This window comes from Corapipo altera, unplaced genomic scaffold (genome assembly GCF_003945725.1).
Source record: "Corapipo altera isolate COAL_440 unplaced genomic scaffold, ASM394572v1 23b, whole genome shotgun sequence".
Classification (NCBI taxonomy): Eukaryota; Metazoa; Chordata; class Aves; order Passeriformes; family Pipridae; genus Corapipo; species Corapipo altera.
The window spans coordinates 4,327,889-4,344,062 of record NW_020884885.1 but is presented as its reverse complement, the minus strand read 5'-3'; the positions used below and the strand labels follow the sequence as shown (position 1 = coordinate 4,344,062).

The window sequence follows — 16,174 nt, the reverse complement described above, 5'->3', positions numbered from 1 at the left end:
ATTTATTTATTTATTTATTTATTTATTTATTTATTTATTTATTTATTTAATTGAATGGTTACTAAAGTAAAACATCCCTTGGTGAAAAGCACTAATTAACACCAAAATCTGGTAGCTGTGGAAAGGATAGCTGCATTACTGTTCCCAGCAAGCAGCCTGTCCCATGACCCTCATCCTCAAAGCAGCAGTTTGAACAGTGAAACAAATTCTGCTGTAACACTAGACAAGATCCTTGAACAAAAACAGTCTTCTCCACAGGTTGTCCATATTGCAGTGATCTGTGTGTGCCCTTGTAGCTGCAAAGACCTAGAAAAGAGATGGCCAGTGGCCCAAATCTAGCCAGCACTAAATTTCCCTTGCTCCCTGGCAGCACTAGAGTTGGGATAAAAACTGCAGTGACCCCAGCACAGCCTGGTTTCATCTGGTTAGAAGCTTGCTAGCACAGATGTGAGAGCCCTTGCTTTCCTGTGTCATTACACTGTGGTTGAAATTCACTGCTTGGTCCATTTAGAAGGAAAATAGGGAAAGCTGGGGAACAGTGGAAAGAAGGCAAAATGTGGTGGGCAAATGAGCAGACAGCCTCTAATTGGAACAGCTTTTTTTCCGTAAAGGTCTACTACAATCTACCTGAAGACTTTGTCCAAATCTCCCTCTGACAGGGCATTTCCAGTGCAGACTGAGAACATTCTGTATCCTAGGAGACATGTCTTGGCCACTTACTGTAATTACACCTAGGGTCCATCTCCTGCTGCTGACTGAGTTTGACACCTTGGGGCTACCTCCAAACTAATCAAAACAAACCTACATGATGGTAATTGGATTGGCAAACTACTGTTCCTATACTGTGCAGTGTACAGTTTGAGTTTTGAATGTGCAGTCGAAGAAAAAATATTTTTTTTCAAACAACATTAATCTGTGTATGGATATTTTTTATTTGTCTACTGGTTTCAGTCCAAAGTCCGTGAAATTTGCTGGAGTTCATGAGTTTAAAATTGCAGCATGGAAAATTTAAGTCAGCAAGTTGGGTGGAGGCATGAGAGGTATTTCTTGGGTCTGCTTATGCTTCCATTTATTTGAGAAGGAGTTTTACTGCTGGATTTCTGTAGGAACAGAAATTAAATCCTGGGACACATGTAAAAAGTATGGCCCTTTTAGATGAGGATTAATTGGTGGTTTTGCTATTGAGCTGCAGGCTAGGGAGAACTAAAAGCAGGCAACATGTTATCTAACACCTCAGAAGTAGATTGTGGCTTACCTAGAGCAGAGAAGCAGCTGATACCATTTGTTTAGGAAGGTCCAGCAGAAAGCTAGCTTAGTTTGGTCCTCTCCTGGGATTAGAAAACACATTTTAGGCTATCGCTGTATTATAATCATAAGGTTATAACAAAGACTTTGCTTTTAGGCCATTTGCCTGTATGCCACATAATGACCACTAAGCCTTGAAATACCTGCACTTTAAAAGCAACAACAAAAGGACAATTACCAGGAAACTTCTGTAACTGGTAACACATCTTAGATCCAGCTAGGTTCAAATTCCTAGGTTTCAGTTCCTAAATTCTTGGTTTTCAATTCCTAAGCAGTTGGGAGTCTAGCTGTAGTTTCACGTTGGATCCCGTAGATTTAACGGGATCACCCCAAATCTGAAGCTAGTGCCACTAAACATTCAGTTCTAATGCCAAACACTGACACGTGGATGCAGCTCTAACACAACTTGAAAACCACTGCACTGCTTACTGCTGCTTATTGACTAGGACTACTGCTTGAAGCTGACCTACTAGAAACCACTTAGAATGTTTACAGTGTTTCCGAAGTTGAGATCTTAAAGCACAGGGGAGAAGAAAGACTCCAATATCATTTAAATGTTCTAAAAAGAATAACAGGACCAAGTCCTTGGATTCTTTTCAGGCAAAACTCCTATTGTTTTATACTAATGTTTTGTAGTGAGACAACATGATCAAGCATTCTGTATCAGAATTCTGATACTGTACCACAGTATCAGAAAAGAGGAGTCTGTCACGCTGATGACTACAACAGAATAGGCACGTAATTTCAGAGGCCTCAGAACAGTGCAGTCTGGTTTCCTTGGGCAGCTGCTCTGTGAGTCTCACTTTAGTGAAACCACGGCTGCAGGATGAATTCATCTTGTATTACACATCAGAGAACTCACACATGAGGGAGAAGCATTGGTTAAAGAGCAGTTTCTTTTGCCTGAGCTCTGGATGAGTTTTGAAACACAATGGAGCGCATTTTGCATGTTCACAAACTGTCCTGTTTTTGTGGATTGTCTAGTTTTTAACTGCATCTGGGCTAAAACCGGAACCTTTCAGTGGCATAGAGAGTGCCAACAGTCTCATCTGTATTCTTCCTCTTCACACAAAATTCATCACTAAAACATGATCTCTCTGTCAAAGTTGAATTTTGCAGATATGTTCAAAAGCTATTAGGAGAAGCAGCTGCACCATCACTAGTTAATATTTTACAAGGTAATTTTTAAGGCAGTTTATAATAAGTTCTTTCACCACATACATGAGGGATGTGAGGATTAGATTTCTTGCCTTGGTTACCTACTGTGTTTCTCTTATGATGGTTATGGAGCTCCAGACTCATGCTGTGCTAAAATTTCTCTTGATGCCTGGGGGATTCTGTTCATTAGACAAATGCTGAATATGCAGTGCACACAGGTTTGGAAGGGGACTTAGTTTGGTGTGCATGTCTTTATTAAGCCAAGCCTGGACAGGGAGACATGGGAAACACAAAACTTGCAATACAAAGTCCATCAGCCACTAGTTTTCCAAAAGTTCAGCTAAGAACAGCCCCAGAGCCACCCCTGCTAGCTCTCATCAGGGAAGCGACACCCTTTGCTCTTTTACTGACCTCAGAAAGAGTCAGGCTGATCATATCCTACCTGAGGACAGCTTCTCATCACTTCACTTGTTACATTAAAGAAAGATTTGCTTTCAGCTGTGGATATTCTTCCTCTGCTGGTAAAAGCAAAACTGTAGTAGTTGAAATGCCGTTTTGAAAGTGGTGTGTTGGTTTGGTTTTGGTTTGGGGGGGTTTTTTTGTGGTTTTCTTTTGTGTGTGTGTGTGTGTGCGCGTGTGTGTGTGTGTGTGTTTTGTTGGTTTGTTGTTGTTGTTGTTGGGGTTTTTTGTTTGTTTTTGTTTTGTTGGGAGTTTTGTTTTGTTTTAAAGCAGATGCAGGGAGATGTAAAGATGAGACACAAAGCTAGTTAGAGGCAGCACATTAGAGATGATGACTGTGACTGTCTTCGCACAAAGTTCTACTTTGTGGACCTGGAACTGTGCTGTTGATTAGTACAGCAGCAACCACATCCAGGAGAGTAGAGGTGCTCTGGGAGGTGCTCTGTGATTTCTTCACAGATCACACAGTATCCCTTCAAAGCATGCAAATGTAAACTCTAATGCTTTGCTGAGTCAAGGTCCTAGGGAATTTAGTTTGTTAGGACTGGACTTAGCTTTCATAGTTGTAAAAGAAGGCTGAAGAAGAGGAAGACACTGGTTTAGCCCAGTCTCTCTGGAAATCAGCCCCGTGACATTTACTTTGCAGTGCAGTACAGGCATATTCTAGTGTGAGCCAACAGAGCCCTAATACAATCACTTTGGGAGTGCAGCCCCACAAGTCTTTGGCAAGCAAGTGGCACCCCTGGAAAAAGCCAGTACTGAGACATGGTAAGAAAATCATAATGCTTCTGCTTCTAGGCCGGGGGCAGCTCTGCCCTTCTTTTTGGTGAGATATTATTAGGTCATGTTTTGAAGAGAAAACACTGGGAAGAAGAAAAAAAATGCAAAACTCTTCCACACAAGACACCTGGAAACACATTCTCTGTTTATGGAGAGCAACTAGCACTCTGGGGATGCCAGTCTTCAGAGCCTTCATAATGGAATAGGCCCCACACCCCACATGCCTCTTAAAGCTATGGCATGAAAAAAATTAAGTTCTAGGTCTGACTTCTTTGTCCTTAGACTGTTCTTTGAGCATGGCTCTTTGCTGGAGGCTCATGAGCTGTTACTGTAAGCTCATGAGCTGTTACTGTAAGATTCTAGTCTGAAAAGACCCAAATCATTCCCCGTCAACTTTGCACTCATCTCCTAAGTCCCTGCCATTCAGCAAGAAATCCTCTGCATTACAGAACCACTCTGGCAGTAAGAATTATTCTGTGTTACAAAACAAAACCGCCAGTGCTATTTTGTTCTTATGTGATTTTCACAGCTCCCCACATCTAATCTCAGGACCTGACTGTGAGGTAAACTAGTTATCGCCCCCAGCCTAAGTACAAGCAAACTGAAGCAGAAAGAACTGATGTGACTTGCCCTGGGCCATGCTGGCCACCCTGATCTAGCTGGAGCTCTCATTCAAGTCCTGCCTAATCCCCATGCAGCCCTCTAATTAACATCTCCTGGTTGCAATGGAGGGATATGCCTGCGCCCCTGCCGTGGCAGCTCCTCTGGCTCCTGCTTTGCAGCTGGTGCTTCATGGAGGATGAAGGTTTTAAGCCACCAGCTCCCACTCCTGGGCATTGCCCCCAAAACTTGAAACAGTTTTAAATGGGGGGCCTGAAGGTGAGATAGGGCTGCACTGGGAGCCTGTGACAGAGGCACATTGAGAAGAAGATATGTTAGCTAAAATGGGCAGGAACTACAGATGGAAATGTTAAATGAAAGAGTACTCATGGACTGAGTATCCTTATACCGTCTTGGCTAGCTAGAATCACTTATATGTCTAAGTATGACAGCATGAAATAGCACTTTCTTTCAGCACATTAAACTTACAGGGCCCAGTTCATCCCATTAGTTACCTCTCTAGGGCCAGCAGAGTTGTTCCAGGAACGAATGCAACCTTTTATTATTTATGCAAATCACAGTGGCTTGGGATATCTTATTCTTCCAAGAACTTGGTGGAAATTTCCCCCTGCCTGAACAGTACCCAGGCAATGGGATCAGAGGGTCACGTAATGGTTGCTATTTTTAGACTGGGTGACAAATTTGTCAATACCCTGGTGCTGGACGCTGTGTTCCTGGGTGTTTACAAAGCAATGTCTGCTTTAGCAGCTCAGTGCAGCTGAGGGGAAGAGCAGCTGGCCCAGAAGTATCTTGTCAGACAGCAAGCTAAACAGTAGGGAGTAAGAGATTTGGCTCTGTGTCTGTTGGGTGCTACTGGGAATGTTTTGGTTTGTAAGAGGGTGATGGGATAATTTCTTCTCTTTTTTAATCACCTCCAAAATAGGCTGTGCTATTTTTGACAATTATTTAATGATTTATAAGATATGAGAAAATAAATGAGGAAGGGAGCTCAAAACACAAATGTGTAGGTAAAGCAGAAAGACATTTTCCTTTCCCTCCTTAAAAAAAACCTATGAGCATTGTGCCAGCAGGTGAGAGTTTTGTTAAGTGCCAAGTTGCATGCAATTTCTTAGATCCTAGGAGGGGGGGCACTCTGTTCACAAGCTTTTCTATCTGTGCACCTGCCTCTTGTACATGCCGACAAAACAGGCTTTATGTTTACCTCCCAGTAACAGTTATTTCTTTGAATTTCAAGGGATAGATGAGATCCATAAACAGAAAGAAACTAATTTCACTGTAGAGGGACCACTGAACAGCCATCCTGGGTGGACTCACTCCATATCTGACATCAACCCTGATGGCAAAGTGATAGTTTGCTCTCATCAAATTTCAGCAACCCTCAGCCAGGCACTGTCTAGGAGCCTCTGCACCATTTTCAGCTCCCACCTGATTCAAGCTGTCCTTGTTTCCTAGCCAGTTTCATCCTGAGCTCCTGCTCCCATTGCCTCTAGCAAGGTACCTGGGGAGCTGACCACAGGGTGCAGCCAAGTCTCCACTTATCTGTAGAGGCTTCAACCAAACTAATTTGCCTTGCTCTTCCTTAATCTGGGGCATGTCTGTGCATGAGCAACTACAGGAACTGTCTGAATCTGGGCTTTGAGTGGTGTAGATTGAACATCTAGAGAAGGACTTGGGTGTTACAGCATAGCAAAGGGATGCTACTGTTTTATTTTTGATTATCAATACCACTGCTAGTTTACACTTCAGACAGTGTACCATGAACAGGTCGAACACTAGCAGCCCTAGAAGAAGTGTTAAAGTGTTGCCCTCCACACTTAGACCAGTGCTTGTCATGGGAAGCAGTGTCCCTTCTTACATGAGAGAGAAGCTTTCCTTTCTGCAATCATCATCATATCATGCACAGGTGCTTTGGGGACAGGCTGGCATCCTAAGATACATCCATCCTATTGCCACCATCACCGGCTTCTCCTTATGACCTGAATTCTACCAGTAAATTTATAATTAGCTTATATAGGGCTGTATGACCTGTCATGACAGGAATTTTAGATATAATGCAACATCTGAGTCATGGCATTGCTTTTTCTGCTATTAGTTTCACCTGCTGCTCCTCAGCAGGAAGTAAAGCAAGAGAGGATTGTTTCAGTAAACCAGAGGTGACCTGCCTGCTTTCAGAAAATCTAGGCAGGTAGGCAAGCTGAGGGCTTCAGGGATTTACGTAACACTAGAGCACCTGACATCTTAGGTTAGCTGTAGGTACACTACATATCACTTTGCATGGTAGCTGTCACTCCAGCTTACGTCTCTTGGATGCTGTGAGTCCTAATATCTTCCAGGCAGAAGGCACTCTGTCTTGTAACAGAAGGTTTCTCTGATTCCTACAGTATTTCAAAGAACCTGCATGTATCTGTTTGCAGAATCAGATATTTCAATACATTTTATTTATGGTTCCATCAAAAAATTGTAAAAGTAGAGATTCCTGAAGGCAATGATGTTCATACCCAGAGCTACTGTACTGTCTGAGTGTCTCTGACCAGACTACACTGTGCTACTCTAGAGATTTCTTACAGCTCCTGCAGTCTCAGGGAACCTGCAGATCCCTCCCTGCAAAGACACTGTACTATAATGCAGATGCCACGTGATTCAGTCACAGGCTGCAAGTCCCCAAATGCACAGAAATTTACTGTAAGCTACCAAGGGAATTTCTGCAGAGTCTCCTGGAATCCATAGGGGCCATTCCAGTCTGCCCTGATGCCACTGCTGTATAAACTCTCATGCTGTACAGTACCTGCTAACCTAATAATACTGTCTGAGTCCTCTCCATGACAACACACCGCAATGTCCTCAGGTACAGGGAGGCATCCTGCAATCAGGCAAGGCTGGCCAGGGAATCCGTCTATCAGATGTATAGAGTATAATTTAAACATAAGTATTTTCTATGGGGAAGTTGGAGGCATAAATGCAAAGGGGTAGAATTACTCCCCAGAGGAAAGGAAATAATTGCTGAATGTGAATGAGAAGAAAGAAATGACAAAATGAGACCTTTAAATAACCTTAAAATCATAGGAGACCTGGTTTACAGGTTTCATGTAACAGATGTACATGACCAAACAGCTTCACACATTTTGGATACCCTCAGGGAATGAAGAATGGTGGGAAGTATTGAGGACCTCAGGTAAGAAAGGAACGGTGTTTTCCAACATGAGTTGGAGTTGGCTGGAGTGGAGAATTGTAGAAAAGCTGTTCAAGACTATGTTCCAACTATGGTGGCATTACAGCAAAGAAATATAGTCCAGTTCGCTTTAGGGAACTGGATTGATGGCTGGCAGTGTTGCACAAAGACCAGATCAATACAGGGCTTTATTTGTAAGCAACCATTTCAATTCAGACCACGGGATTGGCTTTATGCCTGTTAAGGTCAATTGCCAAAGGCAAGCACATGGTGACAATTAGCACATTCCTGTGTCCAATGGAGGTGACACCACAGCCAGAGGAAAACTGAGGCTGGGGCTGTTTCCAAAGAGGGCAGAGACCTTCTGAAAGGGAAAAGCCAGATTAAAAGGGAATCGTAATCCTTAACTGTTCAGTGACAGCCTGGGAAGAAAGGATTGCTCAAAAAAAACCAAGGGTTCTCTCTCAAGGAAGATAGTGTTTCCACTGCTAGCAAGCTGGGTGTGGGCTCATGTCCTCATCTTCTCCTTCTCTGGCAGGGGCAAGAGACAGAATCTCAGCAAAAAGAGGGAGACAGAATTCTATCTGGGAGGATGAAACCTCCTAGGTCAGACCTTGTCAGTCAAAGCTCTCACTCTGATTTCACTTGCAGACAGGACCCTAAATATCGCTGGGAGACTGGGCTTCCACCCTCAGCTTGTACAACCTGAACTTTGGTCATGTATCCATACTCTGATGCATTTGCTGCACTTGCTTGGACATTAAGGCAGGTCTGTGGGGCTTTCCAGCATGCCAGCTGCATGCTTCACAGCCATATCCCAGCAGGAAAGGTTGTATTCTATCCTTCCCCAGTTCAGATCAGGATTAGTTGCTTATTCAGAGTCCCTTCCCCCATTGGCAGAGTGGAGGAAAAATAATTATGAACCTTCTTTTTATATATGCCAGCTAGCAGACAGGATCAATATGCAAAGGGACTCCCTGATTTCTGACATGCCTAAGCCCTCAGACAACTGTGGGGGTTTTGCACCATATGGCTTTATCGCTTGATAAAATAGTGCCCTAGATATATTGGTTGTTTTCCAGTCTGCCACCAAATGAACTTAGGAGGATGGGCACATACAGCCACAGTTTCTGTAGTGTTGTCACCGTTTCTGAGGTCTCCAGACCTATCACAAGCTGCTGTATTTTTGCAGCCCCTCCTGCCCCCCCTCCCTGGGACCAGCTACCGAAGGGATTAAGCACGGCATGCTATCTACTGCAGTGGCTTAATCACTAAGCAAAGCACTCATCCCCTGACCACAAGGTCAGGGAATTATCTTCCTGACAGATAATGCAGTCAGGGCTTGGAACAAAATGAGGAGCTGAACTGTCATTGCAAGCCCACAGGCCACAGCTTTATTGCTGTTTCCGGGGCAAGTAATGCTGCTAGGATGCTATGAAAGTGTAGTGTGACTTTTCCCACATGCCTCAAGATGCCTCTTGGTGGCAGAGAAAGATAAACACAGGAAAAATAGTATGCAGTTTTGTGTACACACAAAATAAACACTTCCTATGCCAAACCTGTCACTCTGAGAGTGAAAGGTTTTGATGGTTGGATGTATTTGGCACTGTGTACTAAAGAGACTGTGAGTAACTAACTGAGCACTAAGACAGGACCAAAAGAGAATTGACCTCGGAGGAAATATATTTATCTAGAAATATGGTTTCAGAAGGCATAGATCCTATGCTTCAGTTTCATCAGAAGGTGGGAAGTCCCATTCCCACATAAGCCAGCCTGTTGGGGCAGAGCTGCAAGTCCTGCCAGTCCCACAGCTCACCACACAGCTGCCAGAGGGCAACTCAAGCCAGTGGGGGAAAAACTCTTCATTTGAGATTTAAATATAAAGAGTTCAGGTCTGCTGCCACCATAAAAGAGTGAGGAAAACTCCTGACACAGTGAGCTATGAAACCAGGTTCTTACTAGGAACTAGCACAGGGCATCGGCTCCAGCAGCTGTGCTGTGAGCACCTCAAGACCCTCTGCACGCAGCCAGGAAGAATGAGCCATGGTCTCTTGCCTGGTGGCCACTGGAGACCAGCCCCTTTTCATAGAAGGGGAAGGCATAAGCTGAGGTTACAGAAAAAGGCTGAGAAGGTGAGGCTCTCTACCCAAAGCTGGGCAATACAAATAGCTTACAGCTCTCCAGGTGACTCCTTCGCAGTCACATACATAGCAGTAACTACAGAGGAGGAATCCTCATCTCTCCACTTTAGTCAAGAGGCCAGGTCCCTAAGACTGATTGAAATTACACACACGGTAAATCTTTCTTGTTGTGCCTTTCAAAAGCAGCTAAGCAATCAAATGACATTTTGTTACCTTCCTCAGCGCATCTCGCCTTCTGCAGTCCAGCTGCTCCCTAAAGGCCATAGCTGTTATCATTTCTCCGTGAAACATTCACACCTTGCCAAATCTCTGTGCCTTACCTGGGGACAGCAAAGGTTATGCTGTAGCCAGAGGCGCTGCTCTCCTCCGTCTTTCCAGCAAGAGATGCTTCCGGCAGCATTGGTGTGGGATGCGAGAAAAGCAGCTCCCACCTCAAAGCACAAGATTAACCCAGAGCCTGCTTAGCAAATTCCACTGTTCTTCAGCTATAAATAAAAAATAAAATGTTTTTATTACTCTTAGATTGAAACAGGAAGGGTCTGATCATCTTTGAGATCTCTGTCTCTATTAAGCTTGGTGGACAGAAGTCACAACTGTGAGGAGATGGAAGAGAGTGAGCAACTGCCAACACCTCATTTTCGTAGGAAAGCAAGCTAGATGGACAGGTTGTAGCCGAAGCTTTTTTGAGCTGAGTGCATTGCATCTGAAGAGTGTGTGTCCCCCAAAGAAGGACTCACTGAGTGTGCTGTTCATTCTTCTGTGAATGAAGGGCACATCAGTGCCCTTTCTGTACACCCACCTCCAACCTAACAACTAAGGCATAGCAGAGACACAGGCAGGACTGGCAGGTGGAGTAAGGAACCTGCCTGCCCTGCAAGGGACCTGGATGAGTTAGCTACAAATAAAGGTGCTTTTTCCTCACCTCTTATCTCAGGTGAAGGAGACAAAACCCCACAGTACTCCATGTGGAAAACAGAGCACTAATAAAGCTTTAGATTTTCCACTTGCCTGCTGCTCTTCAACTCCCCTCCCTTTTCCACTTGAATTTCTGTTGCCTTTGGGGAAATCTGACATTACGTATCTTTCTATATTCTTAATTAGCAAAAAAAAAAAAATCCCTCCCTCCATTAAGTGACTCTCAAGAACAGAGACAAGGGGAATGTACGTTGAGAACTGTTTGCCTTACTCTCTGCCAGGGGCCTCTCCCCAGTGTCCCTCCCATGGCCACTGTCCCTGCAGCTCCAGGATCTGCAACCACCACAACCCAAGTTTCAAAGTCACTCTGTCCATAGCAGAAAGCTGGACAACCCCTTCACAAAAACCACATCTCTGCTCTAGAGCACATATAGGAAAGGACCCCTTTTAACCACATGGAAATTAAACACTGCTCTACCTGTCCTGTATGTGTTTCTCTCCACAGGAACGTGACTGTGGGTTTGCAGCCCAGAACTTGTTCTGGTCAAGCTATAGGCTGCTTCTCAAGAAGGCCAATGGCTACACAAGTTCACCAGGTCAGCTGGGGGATGGCATGAGCTCCCTTCTCTTCCCACAGAGCTCTAGTTACTAATTTTCCCATTTCATTGAGCCTCACCTCCTCCCTACAACTAGATTTTACTCATGACATCTCTACATTTCCACTATACTCCAGATGACAGCATGACCATCAGGAAGAGGATCTTCTCTTACAGAGAATTCACCCGCCCTCAGCCTCCAAAGACTACAGCAACTAGCCTGGATAACAATTCATCTTCCCCCAAAAATTATCCATATATATTTAGATATTTGGAAAATGTGTGTAATTAAAAATAGTCCCTCCAGCAGTGAGTGTAAGGGCCTGGGCCAGCCACTGCTTTCCTTCTTTTCCCTATTAACAGTGCTAGCTCCATGAAAAATGGTGTGGCCTCAAGATTCTTCTTGCTATGTGAGACAGGCTCCCTCCCACCAAGCACCCTGATTCCTCTCCTTCCCCTTGCTCTGGTGCTGCCAGCTGTGTTTGCCAGTTTTCCTTTGGGAACTCCTCTGCCTTCCAGCTCTCAGTGCACAGCCAAGCCATGGAGGCTTGCCAGCCCACGTGCTCCCCAGCCAGCTGCTGCTCCTGAATACCTCCTGGAGGGTCTGTGCCGGGGTGTGTGTAGGTCCAGGCAGCGCTTAACACAGGTGGGGAAATCCCCAGTAAGTGCCAGAGATGACATGCTACAGATCTATTCCCAAGCCTTTTTCACCATAGATTAAGAACGACACTAAAATTTACCCAATGGTAAGTAGGTGAAATGTACTTGTCTGTGGCAGGCAGGAGAAGAGATTAGAGACTGGTCTTTTCAATAAATCTCTGAAGATTAAGGAGAAAGCAGATTCCATAAAGTAAAATCTGATTTGTGTTTGACACAGCTGTCCATCCAAAGATGAGTACCCACATCCCACTTCTGCATAATTCACATTTCTCCAAATGCACCCTCCAGAAAGTGAGCTGAAGTCATGGCTTTACTACTATAATTAGCATCCATAATGTGGCAGGCTGGGGTATCAGGGCTGTGGGGATGGCAAATAGCAACCCATTTCTCCTTAGAAAGGAAACAGGATTCATTTCATGTTACTTCAGGAACTCACACCTTACCACAGCAAACATCACATGGACAGGCAGAGAAAAAGCAGAATATAGTCCTGTCTGTCCTACTGTCTCCTGACCTTATACAACACAGCCTCATTCTTCCATAATTCATGTCTCCTACTGCAGAAGCAGCCACAGCTTCTGATTCTCTGGCTATCCCATTACAGCAGTAGTAAGAGTGCAAGCCAATTATTCTGCAAAACAATTCAAATTAATTCAGTGCCTTAAACCAGCAAATATTTCTTTACAACACTACCTCTTCTTTGCTGCACTGCAGCTACAAGAACTCAACAGTTCTGTCCCTGCATCTTCTCCATGAGCCCACTGTCTTGGACACACACCACTGCCTCCCAGGAAACAGTTTCTTGTTTTCTTTTCAGTGACATTGAGAGATACTTAAAACATCCCTGATGCATGTACGGGGAATGTTTTTCCAGGGCTCTTAGGATACTTAGTTGCAGTTTGTTAAATCATGCGGATAGGAAAATGTTGAGGACATTTCTGGCACACCAGCTGTCTGACCTGACTTATTTACATGATGCTAGGAAATGAACTAGTTTTATAGTCCTTGTGATCTGAGACTGTTTATCCAGAGAAAGGCAGCAGCAAGGAAAAGGGCACATCAGGCTCCCTATGTGCTGGCTTCAAAACCCGTGTCAGCCCCAAGCCTCATGCTCCAGCCCCTATTCTGGAACAGACTGCTTGCCCCTTTCTCCAGCACTGCTCTGCACATTGGAGCTGTGTGCCTGGCCATGATGGGAGCTGCCACCACCAGTGACCCTCATGCAGGGCAGCTGGAAAAATGCTCAGCTGTCTGTCTTGAGCAGGTTGCTGAAAGACTTGGAAAAGCTGAGGCCACAGTTGACCTGGCTGCTGCAAGGTGGAGGCACAGAAGTGTCCCTAATGCAGGATTAACAGGCTGTTGTCCTTACCAGGGCTGTTTGCCCACACATGGCTTTCTCTGTAAGTCTGGCAATGGCAGCTACAGTAGAGAGACAGCCTTCAGGGTCACCTTTAATTACAAAGCACACCAAGCTTCATCTGAAGGTAAAACTTTCCAGTCTTCTCTCCACCTATAAGGAAAAATCAGAAATTACTTTTGGACAAATTATTTTTGAGCAAATTATTTTGAGGGAAAACAAGAAAAATAGAAAGAAAAGCCTCATTATGAAATATTTTTTTAGATAGATGACATATGTTTGAGATACACATTTCATATGCATCTTTAATGTATGTGTGTGTGTATCTATATATGCACTCATGTGCACATATGTATGTGTCTGTATAGTGTGGAGAGGTGAGTTGGATTCACTGCTCATTAGCAGCCTGCAAGGGACATGTGATGCCAGGTGACTCCCAGTGAAAGCTCAGACTGGTTTGGTGGACGCACTGGTTTCTCAGCCTGCCTCTCGCCCCTGCTTCTCGCCCCTGGGACAGGACCTGGCCCACAGACCCCGAAAGGGCCTACGCTGCAGGTCCAAGGTGAGGGGACACCAGGCACCACCTTGCCCAGCTCTGCACTCAAGGGCTTGGCCCAGAACCGTGTGTGAGGTGGGCTGTGAAGCAGGGAAGGAAAGTGCCTGGTTAAGAGCCTGGGGTGTTCACTGCCCATCACTGTGCATTTTCTGCATGAAACGCTCAAGTCTGAAAGACTTTGGAGTAGGATGAATAATATTTCTGGACAGGAAACCAGTGTTACGAGAAAACCATGAGCAACTTTGTGGCCATGTCTCACCTCCTTTGCTCTCTTCGAGGAGAGCAGCCCTGCCAGCTCCACCATGGCAAGGTGGGCTTCCCCTCTGTCTACGGCAGAACCGTCCTCCTGTGGCTCCCGGGTGCCACAAAGCCCACCGCGGTGATGCTAATTTCCACCTCAGGGAGATACAGTTAGCCACAGTTAGCCAAAGAACAAACAGAAAGCTGAGGGAGCAGGCTGGAGGGGAAGGCAAGGAGAAGCCAACTTGCTCCTTACAATCCTGCTCAAAGCTAGGGAGAGTTGGATAAGCAGGGAGGAGAGTACATTCTCTGTGTAAAGCAGGGTTTTTTTGCTAATTTTGTGACCCTTCTTAGGTACAGACAGGACTGAAACTCCTGGTATGGGGAATGCACCAGAACCAAGGCCCAGAAGCATATTTCAGGCCTGCAAACTCCTGTCTGCACAAGAAAAAGATTATCAAGACACTTCATTCCTTGACAAGGTGCTATCCACAATAGCTATTCTTTTCTTCCCTACTAGGTCTGCTCTTTCTTTGTCATTCACCTGGGAAGCAACTGTTCTCTGTTGCCCTTCTCTCCTGCACTGGGAATGAAGCAGAGCTAAGGTGCAGCTCCCTTGACGTCCAGCCTCTGGATCCTCCCTGCACTGCACTTAGGAGCCAACCTAGATGCTTATAGCAGAGCACAATAGAAGTAGGGAATCAGGAGATGCTCTTCTCTCTTCAGGAAAAGAATGGGATAGCTCCCAGGCCTGCTCCCAGTGGCCTTTTGTAAGGCTGCCTTGTTAAACACCCTCCTTCCGTTCTGCTGCTAAAAGCTCAGTGGCAGGGTCTGCCCTGTTGTGCTGGAATCCAACAGGTCAGAGGCATTGGGAGGCTGGGATGCAGGAGCAGTTCTATCAGTGGCCACAGGGCTCTCTGCTCCTGGGTTGCAGCACAGAGCTGCAAACTGAGCTCATACCCACTTGCAAGGGGAAGCCAAAGAGTTCCATGATGTTGAGTCACTGTGAGTTTAGTTGAGAGGGGTGTCATGCACATACTTTGGGGCATACAGGTCTGAGAGTGCTCCCTGGAGCCACAACCACCATGACTGTTTTTGAACAAGGCTGTAATGCAGCAGCAGTTGGTCACAGTTGGAGGGATTTTCTGTGTAGTGAGCAGCCATCAAATCTAATTCCATGCCAGCACCAGGAGCCAGCCACACACTAGAAGTGGACTTAGTGTGCACCTCCTCTTCTAGCTCCTTCAGCATCAGCCAAAGCAAGGGGCTAAAATATCTTCTCCAAACAAACTAATTTTCTCTTACTGCAGTCTGGCTCCAAGCTTCAAGTACAGTGGGTCTCACTACTCCCCCTCATCCAAGCTTGATACATGTGATAAGCACACTTATTTTACCCATCTGTAGTACCTTTGAATGGATGAGAATTTTCTGTCCTCATTTTGGAGCCCACGTTCCCCCTACACCAGGAATAAAAGACAGCTCTGCCTGCACATTCTTTCTCTTAATCTAAAATAAGTTGCACATCAGACCACACCTGACCAGTATTTGTGAAAGGGAGGAAACTACAAGAGAATTTTAAGAGAAGGAGCAGAAGCAGAAAGAAAATGAAGTGTCTGCTTTTACTGCTATTCCCTGTATCCCTTCATGGGTTGCATCTCTCTGACGTACTACATACTTGATCAGAGAGGGATCTAGAGGGCTTCTGCTCCAGGCTAGAGGAGTTTCTGAACATCCAAATCCATTGAGAGCTACAGCAATATCCAACCTCTTCCAGTCAATGCTGAGGTACCCAAAAGCTTTCCAGAATCAAAAGACTGACTTCTCCCCTGCCTAAGCCACCTCTCCATACACACAGCTACCCACAAAGAATAACAACAGTAAGCCACATCCCTGCATCACCTAGCTGGGCTATGCCCCATGCAAGCTGGGGAGAGGATAAAAGGGCCTTAGCTGCATACCCCTTTTCTCTGAGCACCTAGGGCTACACTCCTCGGTTGGGACCCAAAGTAGGTTTTGATTACTGAAAAATAGAACAGCTATATTTTGGTTATTGAAATGCACTTGCCACAGAACAAACTGTTTATTTTTTAAACACACCAACTCACTATCAGCAGCGCTCTAGTTTTTAGTCACACCTGCTGCACTCCTACCTTTCAATATCATTCCTCTTGAAGCCTCCTCACCTTCCCCTCACCCTCAGCAAGCACACATGTCATA

At 45.2% G+C, this 16,174-nt stretch overlaps 2 protein-coding genes across 7 annotated transcripts in view; one reads left to right on the top strand and one right to left on the bottom strand.

Annotated features, from left to right (window-relative positions):
- SUSD6 (sushi domain containing 6) overlaps nt 1-10,115 on the bottom strand; it is a 114,389-nt gene extending 104,274 nt beyond the window's left edge. The window contains exon 1 of the mRNA XM_027642557.1: nt 9,954-10,115. The gene's annotated coding sequence lies outside the window, so the exon portion shown is untranslated. The remainder of the gene's footprint in view (nt 1-9,953) is intronic.
- Nucleotides 1-14,335, top strand: part of CCDC177 (coiled-coil domain containing 177) — a 19,105-nt gene extending 4,770 nt beyond the window's left edge. The window contains exons 2-4 of one of the 6 annotated variants that reach the window (XM_027642547.1): nt 7,403-7,495; nt 11,054-11,144; nt 11,282-11,495. The gene's annotated coding sequence lies outside the window, so the exon portion shown is untranslated. The other 5 variants (XM_027642551.1, XM_027642546.1, XM_027642550.1 and 2 more) reach the window with 5 other exon arrangements.
- The last annotated feature ends 1,839 nt before the right edge of the window (nt 14,336-16,174 follow it).